General features: G+C 35.0%; 1 long non-coding RNA gene across 1 annotated transcript in view; it reads right to left on the bottom strand.

Moving 5' to 3' along the window:
* Nucleotides 1-6,027: 6,027 nt before the first annotated feature.
* LOC107002841 overlaps nucleotides 6,028-9,740 on the bottom strand; it is a 10,934-nt gene continuing 7,221 nt past the window's right edge. Inside the window, exon 2 of the long non-coding RNA XR_001454563.2 lies at nucleotides 6,028-6,490. This is a non-coding gene — a long non-coding RNA (uncharacterized LOC107002841). The remainder of the gene's footprint in view (nucleotides 6,491-9,740) is intronic.

The raw sequence follows: 9,740 nt of genomic DNA on the forward strand, positions 1-9,740 counted from the left end.
TGAAAATACTGATCAACTAGTAAGAATTTGAAATCTCAACTTACATTGCATCGGTAACGTGTCTGCAACCATCTATAATCAGACATCCTTTATATATGCTATGGTTGAAACTGATTTTTCCCTAACATTAGCACACCCTGTTAAATTCACCACCGTCAAATTATCTACACAACTCTTATCCCCTCAGCATTTATACCAAGAAACCTACTTATATCTAGATGAGTCACTTTGTGACACACTCTACGTATTACAACAATGGTAGCATTTCGTACTCCAGGATAGTTACGAATAACAAATGATTCTAGTGGGTTGCTGGGATACACAAAAGGAAATGCATACTTTTAGTCTTTCACACCAAAGCAGTTCATAAGGGAAGAGTCTCCAGATTCTAACCATAATTCAAAAGTAGACGAAAAAAACAAGTTAGGTAATCATGTGGAATTCCTCTAACTGAAGTTAGACTAAATCTTAGACACAAGCATCCAATCCATTATCTGAAAGGACAACACTCCTTTGGATGCAAAACACCTTCAGATTTGGAAAACCTTTATAGATAACTTTAAGACCCAAATCACTGATTCCGTTGCAAGTACTTACTGAAAGGGCATCCATATTCTGTATACCCATACCAACGTCCATGACCCAAAAACCTCTCTTTTTATGCTTTGAAAACCACCAAGAGCTTGATTTTTTTGTAATTCTATAATGTCCAATAATATCTATGAAGATGTCATTGATGTTTAGTCCCTGGAGCTTTACTTTTGTTAAAACATGACCAACAAAAGAAACAAGACACACGATTTCTTGATCCACAATGAGTAAACAATTTTTTAATACAACAAGCTTCAGCTTCGAGCGCAAGAGGGTAGAGGTCAGTTATCACTGTGAATAGACTAGGTTGTATTTGATAGTAGACCTAAGAGAAAAAAGCTACGATAGTTGGCACTAGATAGTGATAATGAATCTCAAGGAATTAGATTTTTGGATTCAAGAGTTGAATTCATGGATATGAAGTACTATTTCGGTTTCACCATTCTTGTCGATGCCCTAATCATCAACTCAAGTCACAAAGGTTCTTGTATGTGAAGGACTTACCAAAATATTATTTTTCCATGACCATTTACTAGTAAGCCTAAATGTCAAGTTAGTTATTGGATACTTATCAAAACTATCAATATTGTAAGATTTCAACCCCTCGTACTTATGTTGATACTTGGAACAATATACTGAAAGTGGTTAGCCCGTTACATTAAAAATATTCTAAAAATAAAGATAGGGAGCTAACGGAATTCTTTAGTCAAGTATGATACATAAATCAAATTCATGATCAAATATAAGACCATCATTAGTTTTCGTACAATCTAATATAGAAAATATGACATAAATTGGATTCATGGTGAAATATTTTTAAATATTTAATAATTATTAAATGCATCTACACAGTATGAGCAAATCTATTGGGCTCAAGTGACCTCTAGATTTATCCTACTCATGCCCATGGTTTTGATGTCGAAACATAAAAACTAAAATACATGTAATAAAACTTTGTTGAGGTCTGCAATAATTCTACTTTCTCCCTGGAATTTTATCATTACCGAATATATATATTGTTTCATCATTTTATGAGAAAAAATGGACTAGCGTTCTAAGATTCAGACTCTATGAACCAACTCCTTGAGAGAAATATCATCTTCTCATGATTTTTTATGTAGGAATTGTGTTTTTCTCAATGGGATAATTTTGTCAATGTTAGGAATTTTCTTGTTTCAATGGCAGTTGCTTTACTTTACTATTTTATATTTAATAAGACTTAGTCAATTAGTTGTTAGTTATCTATTCCTATTATATAAAAGGATCGAAAATATCCTCAAATTATTCAAAATGATACAAAAATATCCTTCATCAATCTTTTGACTCTCAAATATCCCCATCCACCTATTGACTTTGAAATACTTGGGTCCACTAATGATCATTTTTTAGCCGATTATCATTTAAATAATTTTTTAAGTGCATGGCGAGCAACTATTGATTATAATTTAGTTACTTAACTTAATTGACCAACTACTCATTACTAATTATACCCGATCCCATATTAACAACACTCGATCAAGTTAACTACAACTAAACCAAATAATTACACCCGCCGTGATTTATATTTATCCCACCGACCTTTCGTTCCCGACATTTCACTTCCTGTTTCAATCTTCTTCCCAAATTATTTGTCAGCAAATTCAGATAAAAAACAAGTATTTTTTAAAAAAGTGTGAGGTTTGGATTAATTATTACTCTAACAGTGTTATTTATTTTCCTATAAATAGCTCTATATTTTATAAATTCTGAATTTTAGAATAAATAAGTTTATATTGATTTCAAAATAAATTACTTATTATACATGCCAAGTCAACTTTTAGGGGTATTTAACTAAAGCTACTAAAAGAAATATATATACTTATCCTTTTCTAAAAAAAGGAGATTTTATATTTCTATAGGATTAGGATCTCTGCAGATTATATTAAATTAATTATTATATGATTTTTTTAAATATAATTCCCTTTTATCATATGAGTTAATTAATTATTATATCGTAAATTTTTCAAACTGAAACTTGAACTGTCCTTCCTTGTGAGTAGCATTTTACCAAGAAATTTAATTTCTTCACTACTAAGGCCAGGTCTGTAGATGTAGCACCTTGAGTTCTAAAAGAACTAAATCGAAAATAACAAAAATCTAAAATTTGGAATGTTAAGCTAAGTATGAGTTCTGGGTCAACTTCAAACAACTATAACTTCTAGAACATGATGATGTAGGTGTTCGACAATATACCTTTGAATATATCTTTGAATTATCTTTTCAATTCCACCGACTTTGCTAAGTTTCGAGTTCGGATGAGTGAGATATGACAATTTGAAGTTAGGTTGTTCAATTAAGGAAAGTTAGCCAAAAATAGTGAGGGGTATTTAGGTCTTTTCCTTACCCAATCAAATTTAATTCATTTTTAGTAATATTTTATGGGTGTAATCCTATTAGGTTAAATTTATAATCCTAATATACGCCTAAGGTTTTAGTTGAGAGTTCAAGAAGGAAAAGAAGAGAAAAGAGGAAAGCACCAAAGCGTTCGCCGAGAGTCTAGCATTTTGTTGCGGATTTTCACCATGGTTTTGATACCTAAGAGGTATGTAATTTTTCATAGTGTTGGGTTTTTGTTCACCAACACTCCAATCATGTTATTTTCAGCGAAATTTCATTCTTGAAGTTGAAAGATTAGAGTTCTTGATAGGTGTTCTTGTAGTTCATATTAAATATTGTTGTGTTGGGATTTTGATGATTTCTTGAGATGAAATTTAGTGATATGAGTGTTGTTTTGAGTATATTAGAGTGTAATTATATAAAGTGATCAAATCCAAGTGATTGGGGAAGCAACTGTTCGATTCTAGGCGAATTAAGGTGAGAAAATGAGCACAGAATTTCGTCGAGTCTTATGGGTTGGGGCCTAGCGCGTCGCGCCAACTAGAGCGCCCCAATGTATTCTCTGAACTTTAGGGGCTGGTTCCCCACGCCACCCGTAACCCTAGGTTCGCCTTCCCCATCCAGTTTGTAATTAATTGCTTCGTTTGAGTTTTTTCAAAGGGTACCTTCACTCTTTTTCGGTTCCAACTACTCTAAGATACTTCTAGACACCAATAATCATTCCTAACATGATCATAATATAAATTCATAATTCAAATTTAACGTAGAGTTGGGATTTAAGTTTCGAGAATTCTTTTGAACATTCTAAGAAGTCTTTTTGTGGAGTCTTCTATAACTTCTAGTTACTGTTTCAAGACTCGAGCAAGTAAGTATGAGAGTTAGAAGAATGTATTCATGAGTCTACGTTGTCATCACGAGATCCTTCATATCATGAACCATAACTCCTTAATTCCTAATTCACCTTAAAGAGAGAGTTAAGAGTAGAGTTCAAGAAAGTCTTTGAGTTTAATTGTGAATCCTTTGAGATCAACTATCAATTTGAACGTTTTGAGAAAGCAAATATGAGAACGAGAAGAGTGGTATACATGATTTCCTTATTGATATTTTGACTCTTGAGTCGAATCGTTCATGCCCAAAACTTCCGCATAAGCTCTATTAGTTAAGTACTATTGAGAGGTGCAACATCTTCAAATTCTAAGTCTTGAGTAATAAGTTTATAAATCACTCTAGCTAATATTTCTAATCATGGGACTATTACATGTTACGCATGAAGTCCTTGAGTTGAATTGTTCCTGACCACAATTCCGGATGAACCGAAAAGCCTTGAGATGAGAAGTGTCTTTGAGTCCTTGAGTTGAGTAATTCCTGCTCATAATTCTGCATGAACCCTCCGAGTTGACCATTCTTGAAATGCATAGTATCGTTGAAGTTATTGAGTTCAAAGTATTGAGTTCTATCTATGGTTATTGAAAACATTGCATTGAGTCGTTCATGATCATAATCAAGCATGAATCATATTTTAAGAAGTATTTTGCAAATGTTTTAATTTTGTTTTATGACTTAAGCATTGAGTTGAGTAAAGGATTGAGATTGACGTCATTTTCTCCAAAGAAGTATATGGGGACTATGTCTTCCCAAAGAGTTTTAAAATGTTTTCACATTTGATAAGAAAGGGAACATCGATACCAAGAGAGATAAAGCTAAGTTTTGAGTAATTATCTCATTCCAAAGAATGAGTTTTGTTTTAAAAACAAATGAGCTAAGAACATTTTGCAAGTAGTTTAGTACCGATATGAGGACGCGAGTTCAGATAACTCAAGTCTCCATAAACCATGTAACCTTAATATATAGGTTGTAAAGAATCATACTATTTAGATGAATCATTAATTTCTTTTTAGCATGGACTAGTGAATCCACTTAGTTAAGGCGTTCTATATGACGGTAAAATATAGGAAAGTTTTGTCAATCTGGGCAAGACGATGTGTCATCACTTAGGCTCATAGAGGTGGTTGTCGGTTAAAAAAACTCCCGCAAAATTACATTGTATTTTTATATACACATTGAGTATTATTTTATTTTTCAATACATTGAGTTGCTATCCATATTTTAACAGATTTCCATATGTATAGTGCATTGCTTTATCCTTGAGTATCATGAGCTGAGTCTTTTGAGTTGAGTATCTTAACCTTGAGTACTCCTGAGCTGAGTAAGTTTGAGTATCTTTAAGTATTCCTTGAGTTGAGTAAGTTTGAATAGAGGTTAACATGTTTTCTTTTTATCAAAGTTCAAGCTTATTTTTATGCTTTAGAGTTCCTTTTACCTGCTCGTACATTCCACTTACTGAGCCATTTGGCCAGCATCTCTGCATGATGCCAATAGGAGCTTCATTGACACATCCATATTTTTTACTCAAGCGGAGCATCGACACCATTCGGAGAACTAGACGTAGTTCACCGAAAGTTACAGAATAAATTCAGGAATTTTGGGCGTAGAAGAGCAATCAAAAGGACTTTCAGCGAGTCGCCGAGCGAACCCGGAATGCTCAGGCATATCGCCTAAAGTTGCAGAACTCAAGCCAATAAAATAGAGAACTAAAAGGGAATCTAGTGGGACTTGGATGAACCGTTGAACCAATCGACGAGATCACCCAGCTTATCGAATTGTCCAACTGCTAATTTCTTACCCCGTCCTTCAAACTCTAACCCTCAGCCAACGAATACAAAATTAAACTATTGTTATACTAAATTAGACTCATACCCATACTACCCATCCCTTGGGGTACTCAGATTTCCCCAAATTTGGAAAAAAATTGATCCGAAGACGTCCTTTGCACTTAAGAATGATGTTACCCTCTCTATCATTGGGCAAAATTCACCAACTAACACAATTCAGAGTTACTCATACTTCACCCACACTAGACCCAACAAAAAATCAACACAGACAGTAAAACTTATCACACTAAACACGAGATTTTACGATTTAAGGCTCATTAACATCAATTTAAACTAAATACAACCAGGCATTCTCAACCATACATGTAACAAATCACAATTAAGCATAAAGAAAAACCACACAATGATCATGCAATTCTATATTGCCAAAATGTAAAGCGCGGTTCAAAAAACCAACCTTATATGCCAAAAATTTGTAAAGCTAGGCTAATAATGAAACCAAAAATCCTCTCGAGTTGTATATCCCTCACAAAAAACAAGTAAAATAGTGGGAAAGTAATAAGATATGCGGTTGTGGAAGTTTGCAAAATGAAAAGTATGAAATGAGGGAGATTTTTTAATTTAAAAAGGTTTGGCCTTTGAATCTTCTGTTCGTGCGCCAGTCGGTATCACGATTCGATGCATGCCCACTCGGCGATGCGCCAAGTGGTACTTTATTCTATTGAGTTTTACAGAACCTCCATTAAAATGGTTGGTTCACACAACGTCATGCTTGACGACCTGTTCGGCGAGTCGCCAACTAGACCTTTGTCTTGCCTAATGCTCATTTCCCACAATTTCAAATCTTCAACCTGCACATTCAACACCTGTTATTCAAAATCAATATAAAAAGAATAAGAACTTGGGTTGCCTCCCATGAAGCGCCTTATTTAACGCCATGACACAACGAAGATACCCATTCAAGATTGATTCTTTGGATTGGCCATGGTGTCATTCGGCAATCCCCCTTTTGGCCTTGGGTTTAAATGAGTCTATATTTGACCCATTTGTGTCTCTAGTTGTTTAATAGATACCGAGTGAGAAGTAAGAGTCTGATTGAGAGTTGATATGTCTTCTTCATTTCCTTCAAAAATTTGTCTATCCCTTCCACTTTGTTGAGAATGAGTGAAAACATATCTTCCGTGCGGGAATTCTCGGGGTCAAAAGTTTTCTCTTTAGTATTTTGACGCTCATTGAGAGGTACATATCTCTCCTTGTACCCATCCCGCTCCTTCCGATTAGTACCACAATCACACCGTTTCCTATTAGGATTTCTCTAACCATCATCCGGCTTTCTAATCCAACCTTGATTCCCACCTGGCCTAGGATAGTTCAGATGGAAACCACCACGTTGTTTTGCAAGGAAGATCACTTCCTCATTATATAGAGCCTCAAAATATGCCTCATCGGGATTAACCCTACTAACACCAACATCATTCACAAATCTAGTGAAACTACCCATTACATTATATTCAAGAAGCTCTAATTTGGTCATCATCTTAGCCATGCTCTGATCTCGTTCTTGGTCCTTTTTAATTTTTTCCTTCATCATTCGAAAGGCCAAAGGAGACACTTGATCCTGTCTTTTAAACCAAACATGATTATTTATGTCATTCAATCAAGCAAAGTAGATGCAATCTCAAAAGACTAGGGCATGATATCTCCTTGAACAAGTTGATCAACCACACCTTTGTTCACCAAATCTAGAATCAAATAGAAATATTAGTAGCAAGACATTGATTGGGAGTTCGTGAGTCGGATAGGAAGTAGCAAATTCTGAAACCATAGAAAAGCCTAATGGATTGGCTCACCATTCAAGTGTTTCAAACATTGGATATTATCTCTCAATGACATCATCCTCGAAGGAGGAAAAAACCTTGTGTAAAACAAATCTCTCAATTAATCTCAAGTAGTAATCGAGTCCCTAGGTAGGTCGGCTTACCACTTCGTAGCCTCTCCCATCAAATAAAAGGGGAACAATCACATTCAGATTAACTCTTGGGATATGTTCTTGAACGAGAAGGGACCACAAATGTCCACAAAATTTATGGTCATGGGGATCCTCATTAGTCAAGCATCCAAATAACCCTTTTATTTGCAAGAGTTGCAACATCATTCTTGTCACATGGAACACCACATTTCCTCTCCCTCAACCTAAGGCAACCGGATAGATCCTACACCACCCAAATGAACCACATGCACTAATACTTCATTCATATCATTGAGGTTACAAAGGTAGTCATTTTGGCCCAGTTGGCTGGCGTTACTTCAATTTACACTCATTTTGTTACATGCTCAAAGGCAACAAACAACACATAAAATTAAGTTTGTTCTACTACAGCAGAATAAGATAAGAAACAAACTTCAATAAGAGAATTATATAACACCACTCCCAGCAGCGACGCCATTTATGATGAACGCACATGTACACCTCATCCAATACTAGGAGTAAGCGATTGTATTCTAGTATAAAACCCTACAATGAGTTGGTGTCGAACCCACAGGCAGCGGTACAATATACAATTCAGTTAAGAACTAAAGATTGTGGTCTAATCGGTTATAAGAAAATACATTATCAAAATCAAAAAAATTAATTAATGATTGTTCAACGAATGTTAGAAGGGGGGGGGGGTTTAAAAGTGTCAATGAACAACTACCAAAATCAAGAAAACAGAGGAGTAACCAAGTAGGGAGGAATCTCAGGGATGTGAGAGATTATATCTATTTTCATTATATATGTAATTGAATTTTATTAATAAATTATTGAATCTCGGTGGGTAGGCTAGACTATAGATGCACGAGCTTTCTCTCAAACAACTATTATGATTCAAGAGAGTTCTCTCGAACCTCAACAAGCTTAAGACTATAAACAATCCAAAATCTTAATTTATCTACTCTCTCGAGCTAGATAGGTAGGATTGAGTTAAGATTCACTCTCTTAAGCTAAATGCGCAACAACCCAATAACTACAATGATCAATCAATAACCTTGGTTCTAGAATCTCTCTCTCAAGCAAGCCCTAAACACTAAGCTAAGGATTGAGTTAAGATTCACTATCTTAAGCTAAATGCGCAACAACCCAATAACTACAATGATCAATCAATAACCTTGGTTCTAGAATCTCTCTCTCAAGCAAGCCCTAAACACTAAGCTAAAATCGTATTTGCAACAAAAATTTACGAGTTAATACACAACTATCAATCAAACACACTTTTAAATGGCTTTTAAATCATTAAACCACAATACCCATAAGCTAATTAAGGTAAATAGTCAGATGATCACACCCCCAAGAAAGGGGTTTTTAGCCACGCATCATAAAACGGAAGAAATCAATACCAATTATATTCTTCATAATCTGGGTTTAGCAATCCAAGTCTTTACAACAACCCATAATTCTCAATATCGAAAACCCAACTCAAAATAGACTCAAAAACTTCTTTAAATAAGTAAAAGAAAGTTCTACAATGGAGAAATTACTTAAAAATTACTGGAATAAGACTGGACTAAGACTTTTTAAAGAATTGATACTTTTTCTGCTTTTTGAAATTCAATACATAGTTCCCCAAATTTTGTCTTTTAGGAACATTAGGCAAAGTAAGTCGAGCATCGCTGACCGAGTTGGCGACGCGCCATTTGCTAAATTTCATCACTATTTTCCTTGGCTCTTTATCCTTAGGGTTTTGTGATTTTAGATTATCCAAGTATGTGTCGTCGATCCGTTCAGCTGTTCGGTGAAGGTCCAAATCCATCACCAATTTAGTTTCTGCCCTGGGCAGGCAGTCTAGAACTTTAGGCGAGCTAATTTGGAATTAATGAATCTTTACCTATTGGATTGAAACCCCTATCCAATTGCAAACATCCCTAGTCATCTCCAACTTAGTGAATTTTTTTTTTGGTTCTTTTGTGATACTCAAACTTAAATTTACCTATTGGATTGAAACCCTATCCAATGGCAAACATCCCTAGTCATCTCCAACTTGGTGAAATTTGTTTGTGGTTTTTTTGTGATACTCAAATTTAAATCAAAATTTGTCTTCCCATACCCTCCCCCCCCCCCCCCCC

This window comes from Solanum pennellii, chromosome 11 (assembly GCF_001406875.1).
Source record: "Solanum pennellii chromosome 11, SPENNV200".
Lineage (NCBI taxonomy): Eukaryota > Viridiplantae > Streptophyta > Magnoliopsida > Solanales > Solanaceae > Solanum > Solanum pennellii.